Consider the following 15,901-nt stretch of genomic DNA (forward strand, 5'->3'; position numbering starts at 1 on the left):
TGCGGTGGTTTAATGGAAAAGCTCAGCAATAATTGTCAAATCACTAATTTTTCATCTCTGCACTTCAGCTTTGATATTCATTTGACCGTGCAGAAAATAAAGCAGCGTATTCTCATTGGATTAACAAGCATATATTGTTTATGGAATTATTCTCGTGGCAGGTTGACTCAAAGTCAGCGTCTTCCGGTGACCAGCGGTTGTTAATACGCAGCACTGCTGTAACATGTGTAACAACCCAGGTGGGAAAGGTCAGCCACTTTGTTTACTTCCAGAGAGCAGTGAGAATAAAAGTCAGATGGCAAATATCATGCTGGATGACAGAGGCTCTTTTATAATAAGCACTGAGCAAACTTTTTTTTTATCTTTTTATCTTACACATAACATTCCATTCAAAGGCAAATGTGTGGTGGCCCTGAGCTCAAAAGGCTGCGTAATATCTCTCTAAAACACGACTTGTTTGGCGGTGAATGGAGCAAATGGCTTTAGAAAAAAAAAAAAAAAAAAAAAAGCCTTGGGCGGCTTGAATGAGGTGTGCTCCATTATGTGCCACAATTACACAACATGGCAAATGAGTTCCTATTGAGAGGGGTGCTTCCATCCTATAGAAAAAAAAAAGCTGGCTCTGCGAGTCTCTGAAGCTCCCTCTCCCCCACTCCCACCACCCCCCCCACTTCTTATCTCACCAGTGAGCCAACAAAAGGCCCTTCGCACTGTCTCCAGAGGCCGATTGAAAGAGAAAGGTGGCACGTTCACATGCAGCTCTCTCTTGTTTACTCTGGAGTGCAGTATGTGTATGTACGTATGTGTGTGCGCGCTCTCACTCACATGCAATATTGTGCACGTTTCCTCTCCCCTTTCACTCTCGCTCTGTCTCTGTCTCTCTCTCACACACACACACACACACACACACACACACACACACACACACACACACACACACACACACACACACACACACACACACACACACACACCAACAGATAGGCTCAGGGACGGGTAGAAGCTGCTCTTCCCGGCTTGCCAGCCTAGCATTAGCATGTTTATTACTATTTCCATTTTGCTCTTCTGCTCACTCTCCTTTTCCATCAATGTATTGAAGGTGAGTAGAGGCCTATCACGTTCAAAAAAAAAAAAAAGGAAAAACAGGAGCAAGCTCCTTCTCCCTCTGCTTTGGCACAAATATAAAGTTGTGCTCCCCCACATTGCCACCTGTGGATACAAAGTATTCGTAATGTAAATTTGTCAATTAATTTGTCAATTTGTTAATCTATCAAATTTGAGTTGTGAAACAACAGGTATTCAATCTACACCTGGTTTGAGCATTTACATTTGCAAGGTCTGGTTTTACATACCGTTACGCACACTGGTAGTAGTCCCTTTAAAAATCTAGCAATATATAATATAACTGCATAATCCTTATAAGAAGTCATAACAGAGGTCGCAGCTTCACGAAGGAAAGGAAGCGCAATGAAAATGAAGTCAGAACAATGAGGATTATTATGATAACAAACCGTAAGTCTCCTTTCTCTTATAATTCAAGCTGTAGACAATATTAAAACACAATTCCAACACAAGGATGACTGCGACTCTCAGGAAGCTGACGGGAAGCTGACACACAGCCTTGTAAGGGCACAGAACTGTACGACCAACAAGAGACAACACAAGGTTACGTCATTGATGCATTATATATTATTTAAGAGAGCAAAAAGCCTCCTCGTCCCAAAAATACTTTGTACTGTAAAAAGAAATAGGACACTGCTGGTTTGTACCTCATCATTCCACATGACATAAATGGCAGTTTGAAAAATACAACCACACATTTTTAAATCTGGTCTGTCACTGTGACAAAAAAACAAAAAGTGTTCCTCCCCTCCTTTGGCCATTTCAGTGGAGAAATACTAAACTTGCACAAAAATGCAGGATTGGAGCGATAAATAAATAAGCAAATAAAGATAAGTGCTATTACACCAGGCCTAATGCATAGAAAGTGACTGTTCGCTTAGTTCATTTGGGCTCCAATGGTCTGTGGAAACGACTGCAAAGCATCTGTTGTGGGAAGCTCGCCACAGGGGGTGATGCCTAATTCCATGAAGGAAAAGCACATTGTTGTAATTGCCATGTTATGAGGAGAGGGGCCTTGAGGTGACAAATCCAAAGTACCACGGGGTATTAGTATTCGGATGGGCCTCCAACTTGATGGGAATCGGCATTAGTAATGAACTTCCAGGCTTGGAGAAGCGATTTGCATGAAAGGCGAACCCAGAAATGTAATGATGTTCCGAGTCAAATCTGCCAGGCTACGCCATGAGTTACGGGCTTTGTTGTTGCACTTTTTGCACCCTCCGTTTTGATTATCAGTGAGCGATGATCTGACTTGTACGTGATTCGTGTCTTTGAATTAAAGACGTCTTGATTTGCTTGAGAATTGAGAATGACAAGAAGGCCTTGAAAAATGAAGAAAAAGCACACTTTGGGTGTCACGGACGGAATATGATTTCAGTAAAGTGGTATTTGATCTAATTTATGACTACGGCTCTGCAAGATATTTGCATACACATGTGTCCTCATGGTGAGCTTCTCACAATCAATGTTCGCACGGTTAGATAACCTCTTAACCATGAGTGAACAAAGGAACCTTAAAATGTGGCCAGAACACCTTTTGGGGTCTCGACTGCCTTCCGGCAGAATGACGTGTGCATTTAAGTGCTGCAGTTCATGATTCAGGCATGATTAAGGATTTATATTGCATCCTGATACTCCCATTATTCTGTCAACAGCCATTTCCTGTGCCCCACACACAAGCGAGTAAACTTATGCAGCTGTGCACAACTTGACAGTGGGAGCGGAAAATGGGAAGCCGCTCTCGTGTGACGGAAAAACAGAATGCATCATTTCCATTTGTATGGAATGGTGCAACGTCACGGTCAAAGCTGTGTTGCTGAGACACATCTTTCCACATACAATAAAAGGACTGCAACACGATCAGTGATTATTCATAGACGATGTATACACTCAGGCTCTTTGTCATCGTTGCGCGAAAAATGGTTTCCACGTCTAATAAAAGGCACCAGCTGCTTAATTTATAATCCAAATCGAGTTAAATGATATACATTAAGATGCGGGTCAACATTAACTGCGTGGACCTGCCGACTGGGGCAAAAAGAACAAACACAAAAACATTGAGGGTTAACTAATAACAATGATTAAAATGTCCCTTAATTCAATTCTCATCATCTTTCATCTGTGTGCTCTTGCACCACTTCTAACAAGTGCAGAGTGCAAGATGAACAAAAAACGGTCCGCATTTTCAAATTGCTTTGGAAGATAAATGCTGTGTCAGCTGTCCTGGCCTGTCTGACCAAGTGTTGCAGTCGGAGGGGAAGCGAGTGACCATTGTAAAATTACTGTGTTTGTGATCAGTGGTTTGCAAAAAAGGAGAGGATGGGGCCAGGAGCTTCCGTACAATTCTCTGGTTTACTGGCGGGAGCTGTATAGATGGCGAGGCCTGAGCCGCCACATGGAACACTCAATTTTGTTAGAAAAAAAAATAAGCTGCATTTTTCCTCCAAAGAACGCTGCTGGGGAAACATGCTGACTCACCAAGAGGGGTTTTAAATATAAAACTAACTTCTTGGGATACAAGTTTTTACACAATTAATACAAATTTCCTGTTATTTTGCACTGCTGTTTCGGAGGACACCGGTGTTTTAAGTCGTCATTTAAGTATGTGCAGCATACTTTCTTCTCTCAAACCGCCTTTCTCTCTCTTACCTCAGCATGCCGGGACAAGCAGTGACTGAGTGCAGCCACCTTCACAGAGAATCAGTTATCATCATGTCCATTCGATGTTTCATAAAATATCTGCAGGCAGAGTTATTGCTTGGGATTTGGCCAGCACTGCCTTGATGCTAATCTGCTCTCGATTCCCAACTTTACTCGCTCGTACGTCACAAAAATGGAGCACATAATGACAAGTTATTCATTATCGTAATTAAAAAGATGGAGTTGACTGTCCTCACAGAAATTGATCTTTTCTCAGAAAAAAAATTATATATTATAAAATTATATATCTATATATATATAGTATATAATTTTATATATATATGTGCTCTATATATATATATATATATATATATAATGTACTGTGTGGTTAATCATGAGAGCCAATCAGTATCTATAGTATGCAGGATGATTTAAAACAAAGCTGCTGCTGACAAGATGGATGTGAGACTTTACGCTCTGCATAGTGTGTGAGAAAACATCTGCTGGGGCCTCAAAAAGACTTGGACTGCACTCTGACCATGATAGATAACTCTGCACATGTTGAGGCCCAGCATTTGTTTTAATAAAAGTAAACACAGCCTACTAAATTAATAATTATTGATTCAGACAAATTAGGAATGTGCTGTATTTTCTTTTTCTAGTTGCTTGCTATAGAAGCCACTGTCCTCCGCAGTGACCTCACAGTACCGGCAGTATAACAAGGCAGTACGTTTATGTATATGTTTCTTATCAAAGTACATCTAAGGTGTGATGACAGAATGAGGTTAACACTTGAAAATGTTTCTTTCTGAGATCTTTGATCTGAGCACATACAAGACTTCCAGGTGTAAATATAGTCAATATAATTTAGTAAATTCTTATAAGATACATGATGTGTTATGTAAAAGTAAAGAAGACAAAGACTCTACACAAGCAGTCTGTGCTTTCCACATTTGGTATACTGCTGATGTCAGCATGTTGACATTATCACAATGACAACGCCAAGCCTCTCCACACCATGCAGGTATCATGTTTACCAGGTACACCATCCTATTTCTGCATGTCAGCGTGATAACATATGCTACGTCCTCTGAAAGTTATATCATGAACAAATATTCAATCAGGATTTCTTTTTTTAGCGACATCTATTTAATTTTAGCTAGATAATTTACTATCTGCCTTTGTGGATGTAACAGGATACTGTTATCTGGTGGTAGAAATTACTAGAGGCCCCGAGATACAACACTATCCCAACACTTGAGTCACGATATGATATCATTGTGATTTAACACATTTTGGGATATGCTGAGCATTGCGGCAACATATTGCAAATATTGCGATTTATTACTTTTTCCCCCCTCACCTATGTCCTATTAAGCGAATATAGAGCTGGGAACATCTTTTTCTGGTTTCCATAATGTGCTCGGTCGAGCTGCTGAACATAAGGACCCTTTGCCATGTTTCCGTTAAATGCCATACACATCTGGGGAACATAGGAATGACTCCTCCGCATGCACTTCACAGTGGCTGCGACTGCTTCTGGTACTACCAGGCACACATCGGAAAGAAAAATCACTTCCCCAAACAGAGTGCACTGGACTACATCCAACACACAAGTCACCCAATGGCCACCTTCCTACAGGGGAGGGCTCGGCTGGTAGCAACGCACTGCATGACAGAACACAGCGCATTTTCACGAAGGGATATTCCATCGACTAGAGGAAATACAGGGTCATACAATGAGGAGTGTCTGAGCCAGGTAGCCAAGGGGTGCTAATGTTAGCAGCTTTGATCTCAGCCGCAATCAAAAGTGATTTTCTACGAGCTGAGGCAGATGTTGCAGGGTCGTTCTTCATGGATCTAATGATCTTGAGAATCCTCTCAAGAGAGAACGGCCGCTTGCCAATTACAACGAAACAACTTCGGACGTGGAAAAAAGTGATTTTTGGGTGTTATTAGTTGTCTTTACGTAATTACAAAATTCAGTACAACAAAGATAAGTGCAGTGACTAAGTCAGAGCAAAGGGGGACAAAACCTGAACTGCACGTTTCATCAGCTTTTTAAGTCAAATCTCAAAACGTGGCAATATAGCAATTTCTATAGCCGTCTGCTGTGACACCCAACGTCTCCCACAGTCACATTTAGGGGAGAGAATGCCTTACTGCTAAATTTGAAAAGCCTGATATAACCCCGTTTTCCATTAGGGCTCTGAGAGCCAAGAGGTCCCCTCTGCAGGATGTTAGCAAGCATGGATAATCTCAATACTCCCCTCTCCTGTAGCAAGCTTTTAGCTATATAAATTATTGAAATGGCTGGTACAAGGTTTTTTTTTCCTTTCTCAGGAGGAAGTGAACTTGTATGAAGTCAGTTCCCTCAGACATTCATACCGCACGTCTCCCCGAGTATCCGGCAGAGTCTGATGATACCATGTTCAAACGAAAGAATCCCAAGCCATGACCCATAAACATATCTGGCACTGTCATGCACAAAATTGCTAAAAGTGATTAAAGTTCAGAGGATTTCGTGGCGGCATTCTGACAGCTGACGGGATACCACTTCGCCGGTGAAGCAATACACACCTCAACAGAAACGCATGAACACCGCCACGCACGAGTTTGTACCCTTTAAAAAGGTCTGAAAGAATACACAGACTTCTGTAACCACGCAGATGATATGCCTCGTGACAATCCATGCCAAGATATTAGAAACGCCTGTTGGATCAAACTAACCCGCCTGCTTCTGAATGTACAGTACATGAAGGTACATGAAGGTAAATGAAGCAACTCAGCGTCTCACAGTTCTGCCTTCTGTCTGTTTTCCTGCCCGGTCGGACGACTCACCCAGTCGCTGATTCTCTCTTGACCTCCCGCCGGGTCCAGCTTCTGGCCTTGGCCTTTATTAGCCGCCCCTACACAGACAAAACAAAATGAATCAACCTAAACAGTTTAATTTGACTTCATGGTAAATGTCGACACGTACACATACTTTATTAAACTTTGAAATACCAAACATAAAGTCATCCCGAGTGGGCCATAAGAGGGTAAATATACAATGAACAAGGCTGAAACATAAAAACAGAACAGATGTCTGGCGGTATATGCTTCAAAGTAACGGGAGCGTTGGCGAGAACGGAGGCCTCCCTAAAGGGAAGGTTGTGTGCGCTCGTTAATACATTCCTTTCCTCGTCCTCTTTATTTGTGAATGCTTAATGCACTCAAGAGGATCAAATGAGGGTTGATGGACTGTTAGGAAAAAAAGCTAAAAAAGAAAAAAGAGAGGCTTCTTAAGGTGCTTCGTGTGACATAAATTTCAGCTTTGTGTTTGGCAAATAGCTGAAAGCATTGTCAAATAGTTTTCTCCTTTCTCTGATGAATATTACTAATAACAACCGAAAAAAAAAAATGCTGATGGCAGATAAGATGACAAGAGCAAAAGTTTTTTTGTTTTTTTTTCTTCCCCCGACTGAATAAATGGGGTACTGTTTTCTGAAGTAAATGGAATCATTGCTCAAGGTAACAACCAGCAAATGGAATATGCAAAGTGAAATCCTGAGGAGGGCGGGAGAAGGACAGAAGGGAGAGAAGGCAGGAGACAGACAAAGACGGATCGAGGGAGTCGTTAACATAAAGCAACTTTAAAGTCTCAGCTGAAGTGAAACGAGTCGGATGAAGTCAGTAAAAGTAAGGCGAACACAAAAGACAACGGCGGAGTGGAAGAAAGATGTGATTGCAGGTAGAGCAGGTCTTGAAGTCTCCCTCTCTACCGTCCCCCCCCCAGGTGATCTTTACTCAGAACAGTACATCTGGCGGAGTCGGCGTGAAGTCTGTAAAGCAAGAAGTGTGTGTGTGTGTGTGTGTGTGTGTGTGTGTGTGTGTGTGTGTGTGTGTGTGTGTGTGTGTGTGAGGAGGGGGGGCATTTGAGCGTAAATGGAGCTTTGTGCCTGGCTTCCTGCCTGCCTTGCTGCTTGCCCAGCCAGGCCTACAGAGAAAGGCCCCCTCTCCGCCCTTCCTGCTTCATCTCTCCTTTTCATCTCCCTCTTTACCCATCCATTTTAGCACCACCCCTGAGGGGCATCCGACACTAACACTCCCTCTCTGCTTTCATTCTCTTCCTTCCATTCCCTTCGCTTATGTTGTAAATGGAGGAATATCACAGCTAATCCGTCATGTTTATGAATGACGTGGGGGCCTACGAATGGTTGGGGCGCCTTGCCAGAAGTGGCGTACATCTCTGTTGCATGCCCTCTGCTTGGCTGATCCAATCTATTTCCCCGTGACTTTCTATCAAATTCCAAATAAAATCCCAAAACGGCTCACGAGAGCTCACGTCAGTTTAAGACTTTCCAATGTTGTCTTTAAGGGAGTAGTGGGAACCAAATTCTAAACCATCCCAACAATGTCAACACTCTTTGTAATGGTACATGAAAACTACACATCATAATTCTCTGGTATGGTGGGACATCAATGGTGAAAAGTTATTTTTTTTCCCCCCTATAGAATAAAAAGTATTGTGTTTTCCACAAAATAAATGTACTTGCTTAACTGTACGCGAGAACGGATTTGAAGTGTTTATTAAGAAAATCCTGGCGTTTTCTTGCGTGTTTTACTTTGGCGAGAGGATGTTGAATTCAGAGTTTTACAACTAGTTCTCCAAAGTCATTCAGAGGGAGGAACGGCTCAGATTGTTCATCTGTGAAGGTTTTTCTGAGGAAAAAAAAAAGGGGCCCGATGATTAATAGATGGAATTTACAATGGTTTCCTCATAATCTCAGGCATTAGGTTAGGATTTTTAATGACAAATAAGCAGCATTCAATTAATTATACAATCTCAAAGTGGATTTATGGAAGAAACAATCAGTGCAGGGCAAAGGGGGAGAGGATGCTATTTTTCACCGAGACAGACTGCCATGAACCTCGGGTTAGGAGGGCTTTCTGCGCCTTCACCTTCCCCCTTCGATATTTCGTTCAAACATTCATCATCACGGGAGTTTTAAAGAAGACACTGGAGAGTATTTCACAAGCCATTCCTTCTTCAATCCTTTGGGCAACATCGGTAAAATAAAATTTTAGTGGATAGTCGATGGTCCCTCGTTGTCTGCCCTAGGGCCTTAGCAGTTTCCTCAAAGAGACTGTATTTGTTCAGCAAATTACTGAACTACCTTTTAGAAGTACAGAGCTTGTGAGAGTTAATGCCACTTTGTGCCAGAGTGGGAATGTTCCTCTTAAAATGCTATTACACTAAATTGAAATTAGCTGTTTGAGCCAACTGTGGCACATTCACAGTAATATTCATTAGTGTGCTCTGTACCTGTAGAATCAACTAATAGGCTAAAGTGAAGTTTATTTTTCTCAGCCTAGCTAAACTTTTACTGCAAATTTCTGTTGCACTGAAAGATCTATTTTTTTCACTGCACAAAATACTGTACAGAAGGGCACATTTGCAAAAGTATGTTCTGATGTACAGCTTTTCTGAAAGCCCTTGTGAGGATGCGAGGTTTTTTTGTTTTTTTTCACCTAAAACCTCACATTTACCAGACAGTGTGTAAATGTCCAACTGCGACAGCTACAGTGCTCCTACAGACACATACACGGTAAACGGTCAGTCATTAGGTGCTAGATCGTAAAAGTACACCTTTTACATACAAAACTACCCACTCCATGGATGGATCATGGGATTTAATAGCAAACATGAACTTTCCAGCACTGTGCGAGGTACAAGAGGATTAGTTCTGACCTGCGAGTCCTGCACAGATGCATTTGTAAACCTAAACTGGAGAGCAGTCATGCCTTGCCACTTAACATTTTCTGAAATCAGTTCATTTAAGGCTCTGGAACATAAAGAGACCGTGGCACCAGACATATAATCGGGATGTGCTCTCACATTTGAGTTCGGCAGGAGTCTTTTCCAGTCAGTGCAACCATAAAGACCACATCAGTCCAGATACACGCCATGTTTTAAAACAATTTTGAGGTTGACTCAGAGTTCAATAGCTTGGATCCATTAAAAGAGCATCACAGAAAGGTGAATTAAAAAAAATTATCCACCACCACACACCAGCGTCTGCTTTACTTGATGGAAGTGCTGAGCATTTTGTTTTCCATTATTGGATTACTTAAGCAATATCTGCCCAATGCAGGTGCCTGGAGGCTTATTTGGGAGATCTGGCTCAAAGGAAGCTCTCAGGGAAAACCTAATCTTATTTAGACCGGACAACATATGTGCCAAACAGCACTGGGCTGTATCAACGAAATAAATACAGGCTTTAGATTCTCTGAGGGCATTTAGGGAAAATTTAGACATCTCAATTCATCATTTCTTTATTTTTGCTCAGCAGTGATACACGAGTGTTTCTACGCTGGATGTTTGTCTGACTTGTTGCCCTCTAAATTAATGGCTAAACGTGCCACTCATGAATGCTACTGTATGCCTTACGTCAAGGGTTATCACTTTTACTTGCAACTCAACTATTCCAAGCACGCAGCGCAAGGACATCTGTAAGATGACGACATTGCCCGGGCATGTGTGGGGGAGAATTATACAAAAACTGTTGCATCTATTCCAGATCCAGGTGTACATATTTCCTGTTTGGAGTACTAGAATAAAGTTGAAATAAACTAAGATAAGAAACTATATTTAAAAGGCCTTCAAGACCAAATAAAGTAAACATCAAATGTCAGTTTTTCCATAAAAGTTGGACACAAGCAACACGAAATATTAAAATGTCCTCATGGTCCCACGATCAAAGATTTATGTGGGGAAGTGTTTCCTGCAAAAATCGTTGGGCAGAATGATAGATGGAGTGTTCAGTAAGGAAACTCCAAGTTTGCGATTGTTTAAACAAGCTGCAGGTAGCTGATAAAGGTGGGCTGAAATTTAGAAGCTGTCAGTCATTGGGTGCCAGATCGTAAAAGTACACCTTTTAACCACAGCATAAAGTGTGCCTTGAAAATAGAGCAAAGAAATCAGCGTTGGTGTGGGTGAAAGTGGTGAAGCATTAGCGAGGGGAAAGAGGAAAATAGAACAGATGCCGTCATAGAATTGGCACAAAATGGAATTGCTGCCTTCCTTTGTTAATCAAGAGCTCTTAGGTTTGGTTGAGTAATTTTGTTTGTGTGAAAACAAAAGCATAATTAACAGTTCTCTCTCCCATGCCAAAGGAAAAAAAAAAATAATTGAATATGTCAGTGGAACAGGAGCCGAACAGAACATTTTGTTGAAGAGCATTCAGGTCGTCTCTGAACGGATCTATTAACTAGGCTTGCCACAAATTTTTAGAGAACTGTAAACAAATTATACTGGATGTTGTTTCCGTGTTAATGTGCTCTAAATCAACAACCTAATTTTTTTTGCCATAGGCGCCAAATGTTCGTGAGGAAACTCGACGCTATCCTTACACAAAGATGGACTCCGACTGAAATATAGTCTCAAATTCTCATTATGTAAATACATTCAAATTGTGTGCATGGATTGGTATTCCTTATCGATAACATCTAACTAGTTTATAAAACACTGTCCTACTTTAGTCTAGGCAAGCTAATGGTTTCGGTTTGAAGGTGCAAAATACTGGGAGGGGAAATGCAAATAGAACAATTTAGCACCTGTAATAATATTTACTAATCCTGAAAGGAGAATTTAGAGGATCTTTTATTGTAGACGTTGTATTATTAAGGCTTTTTTTTATCACCTTTTTGTTTTTCCTACAGTATTGACTTTCTTGCTGATAATCTCCTACATAGCGTTTTGTTATTGTTATATTTATATTTCTTAATTTCAATGGGATCATATTTCCTTTTCCTTTTGCGGTCGTGGGTTTTCCATTGCTGGAATCACTTTAACACAAGCAAAGCCCTCATTTAAACACAGCGATTTGCACCTGATTTCAATGACGCAATTACTCTCAGTAAATCACTTGCAAAACGGGTGCAAAAAAAACCTTTGCCAACTTTTGGAAGGAACACGCAATTTAGTACCCTTTATTTGAGATCTTAGTGAATCAGGCCCTAACGCTGCTAAATTCCCTGATCTTCCTTCTATTTTTTTATTTTTTTTATTTTTCAGCGTGGAAAGAGCTTTAATCAGAATCCCTCAACTTCAAATTATATGCTACGGTGTGGTAGGGGAAAAAAATGGTTTTGGCTCAGGCTGCTGAGAAAAATAAGCAGTGCTGTCACACTACACGGGTAATGTTTTGTGGCTTTCTTAGCTGGCTAAAGTCTTATCTTGGGAGGGGCAGTGAGAATCAGATTGATTCCTAAACTGGGCAAAAATAATCTCTAGGACAAAGAAAAACGGAGTGTAAAATGTAAGAGTGTCATACTTGAAGACATCTGCCCCAAATTCTCACACTTCCATAATCCAGCATCTTTAGCTAAAGCGGGATTCCTGAACAACAATACATCTTGACACATACTTTTCTCCACCATGCTGCCACAGCAAGTGACCTGTGACAGCCTCTTTGAGGAGATTGTATCCACTCAAATACGTCCAACAAATATATCTTATTATGGCCTGCAGGGATTTTCCCTGAAGAATAACCTCAAGCGCGGGGTGAAAAGTCTTGTTCCGCTTGGGGGGGAAAGGGGTCGGACCAAATCCAATCCTTGTGCAGCAACCACAGAACTAAAGCCAGAATGTGACCAGAAAGGTTTATGTTTTTATGGCTTTGCTTGGAAAGTCCGGTGCAACAAAGGCTTACATTCTTTTCGGATTCCTTTATTGGGTATTTTTGGAGCCAAATGTGATTTCAGTGTCATAAAAGAGGACCCATAACTCACATAATCAATGGGACTTCACATTTCACTTAATTTCCTGACCATTATGTTGTTTTTGTGTTACTTCCTGATGAAGGTCATTATTTTCAGAACATTGCATAGCATTTTGACATCTCCACAGCCCACTGCGTAAATCAAGAATTTTAGTAGATAATCTGCAAACCTACTCTACTTAAAGCTGCAAAGCTTTTAGCTTAAGTACATATAATATTAGCGCAGTGTCAATATCTAGCAACACCAACTCACAGTGAAATTGCTTTGTTTCAAACCTGTGTTCTCTGTACAGTTTGACATTCATCTAATAAAAAATAAATAAAAAAAAGAGCAATAGCAAAGGCAGGCTAATGATTCTGCTGACCCTGTGTAGGAGCTAAGGAGGACAAACAAACAGGCTTTTCATTTTGATGTGTGGACCCAGCGGCGCACAGCTGTCAACATATGACCATAAGTTCAACTCAAGCAGACATCCTGGCTATCCTGGATAGTTCTACTATCTGGCTCCCCTGTCTTTCTAATGAAAGGTGTAGCACTAACTAAGCAAACTTGTGAACAGTAACTAATCACACCTTTATCTGCAGAGACTCCATTACACAGATTTAATTAAACCTAAAACAGAGGATATAGGACATAGGATAAGCATTTCCCCTCGGGGATTAATAAAGTAACTACCTAACCTCACCTATTGTCACTCAACTCGCTACACCACAGCAAGTGTATGGTTTACTTTGAACAGAGAGTCTGTTTATGTGGGTAGCAGCTGCGGTATGACAACAAATTGCGCAGAATTTATTGCTGCACTCAAGTGACATTTTAGAAACTGGAATGGCCACTGTTGTCATACAAGGAAAATGTGATTTCACTTATGCTCTTATTTTGTGTGAGTGATCAATAGATATAATCTGCTAATGGGGTGGGTTTATGTCCAATGGCCTTAAGTCTTCTGCAAAAATCTGCTCACTGAGGTACTTTTTGAGCCAATGTCCTTACCTCCTATACTTGGCACCACACACTCATATAGCCTGATAGTCTGGCAGTGGCTAATGTGTGCAAATTGTCATTGGGAGTCTTTTTATATCAAGTACCAGTGCTCAGCACTTCTTTAGAAGGTGACTTCAGCATTTCTCTCCCTTCCATCTCATTTAGTGTGTAGATCCATTGTTGAATATACAGTATGGGTCTGTAAAGCAGAAACTGCCCTTGTCTTAGACTGTCCTTGAGATTGCAGTCCTCAGCGAGGTAGAATAAGGAAGCAAAGCAACATTTAAAATTTTTTTTTTTTTTTTTAAACTTTCCTTTTTTTTTCCTTTTAATTTCACCTTTCAGGTTTAACTTTCATATATTGGGCAGTGTAGCTTCACGCCGTATGTTCAGGTCAGACAGCACATAACATATGAACCCCTACCTACATATACAACAACCAACAGACTACAAGTACAGCAAACATTTCCAATCTCCGCTCTTATCAGGCTGCAGCTCAGACTTCCTAAAGCCGCAACGAAGCAGCTCCTTGCTGACAATTTATGTAACTCGAAAACCCACCTCATGATTGTTAGCGAAACTGCAAATATAGCACGTGGGAAAAACTGCTAGCTCCTTGGCTCTTGGTTGATTAATTATTTCAATCTTTACTTTTAACGCCTTGTCAATAACCCAACTTCTCCAAAATGTACAGCATGTGTGATTAAACAGTGATTAATCTGATTTCATTTTGGTCTCTTGGCCTCGTATGGAAAATGCTGCAGCAGCTCTGTTGACGTGCGTTGTTAATCACAGCACAAGCTTCCAAATGTGTTCAATTCCCCTCCCTTTATTTACTATCACAATGGTAATTCACTTCCCAGGGAAATAAATGAGTCTACAGCTGAGACTTGCAAACAGCTTGAGAAAATCAAAATACTTGTGTTTATTATTTTTTATGTCTAAATCTGAAGTTCCATGTGAGGAACGTTTTTTTTTAGAGACCTCACTGTTTATGTCATGACGTTGTGGCCATTTAAGATGAGCACGAGTCCACAGAGAGGCTGTAAATTACATTTCTGGGCTGAGTAAGAATGCATTCAAAAGGCCAAAAACCTTTGTAACAGATCATTAATTTTAAACGCCGTGCCTGGAGTCATATCAGCTGCCTGCACTGGAATTATGGGCTAGCATCATGTCACTGTCATTGTACAGGAGGGGGAAGATGGGTTTGGCGAAAGTGCCCTTTGTTCGCTTGACCCGTCTCGTTTAAAAAAAAAATGGTGACACGTTAATCAATCAGTTGTGTGAATTGGGCATAAATACTGTGACAGGATCCTGATCTAGGCTAACCTTTTTTTTGCAATTTAAAATAAATGTGGCCCCACACCCTCTTCTTTTCTACTTAGAGTTGGTTAACCAGGGACATTACATCCTGCAGCATAAGAACAATTCTGACATCTTAAAAGGGACAGCTAAATTATGATCTCTTGAGCACATTGTTTAAGAATATACTGCAATTTCACAGGAGTTGCTTTTTAGTTCGCATGGATTGTCACATCCAATTACTATATTCAACACGCATCCATGCTCTGAGGCTTGCTTCTGGCTATTGTGTTTGATCAGGTATACTTTTGACTCACTGTAGAATCAACTAATTGTCTGTTCGACCTTGAACAGGCTGCAGGGAGCTTGGACAGGAGCTACCTTGTACAATTAATTCATTTTCTCCTCCTCCCTGTCTTTTGCCATTTGAATGAGCAGTGCAGTTTCTCAAATTCAACTCTTCTTTCATTCCTTGATAGTTGTTAACATAGTGTTTTTAGATAAGATAAGTGGTTACGACCAGCCTTTTTTTCTGTTACTACTGCAGGAATGCATGCACGGGCTTATGGTACTAACAAGTACACCAACCCATACGACCATACAGGTCATTTTTTTCTACCTTATTTTACAACCCACAGGACTGTTTCCTAAATGAACGCCTCTGGTTAGGTTAAACCACTTAGTTGGGGTGAGATAATAAGATAATGGCTTGAGTTAAAATGATGACTTTAATAGCGTTGTTTATTACTTTCTTAACGTTATGCAACCTTCGTGGTCACGGTTTTTTAAAAGCGGGAAGCGAACAGCAGTCTCCTGCACGCAAGTCTGTCGCTGTATTAAAACATGCACCGTCCACCAAACCCACATCCTCCTAACAAGAAAAAAACGTGCATTACATCTGAACAGCCTCACTTCTCCGGGACACCGCATGGTTATTAATTTATAAGACCACTAGAAGACATTTCACTTTAAAACATAGCTGTGGGTCATAATAAACTGCTTGCACCAAAGACCTATGGGGTCGTATTTGTTTTGGAGGAGGACGGCCTATTATGTACTGTACCTTGTGCAAAATAAATAGCTG

At 40.9% G+C, this 15,901-nt stretch overlaps 1 protein-coding gene across 39 annotated transcripts in view; it reads left to right on the forward strand.

The window, feature by feature from the left end:
- The window catches only part of LOC138624711 (receptor-type tyrosine-protein phosphatase delta-like), a 350,030-nt gene that overhangs the window by 282,752 nt on the left and 51,377 nt on the right, over positions 1 to 15,901 (forward strand). The gene's annotated exons all lie outside the window — the stretch shown is intronic.

This window comes from Brachyistius frenatus, unplaced genomic scaffold (assembly GCF_029030835.1).
Source record: "Brachyistius frenatus isolate BFR_SWC_R1_liver_20210118 unplaced genomic scaffold, ASM2903083v1 Contig_54, whole genome shotgun sequence".
NCBI lineage: Eukaryota > Metazoa > Chordata > Actinopteri > Embiotocidae > Brachyistius > Brachyistius frenatus.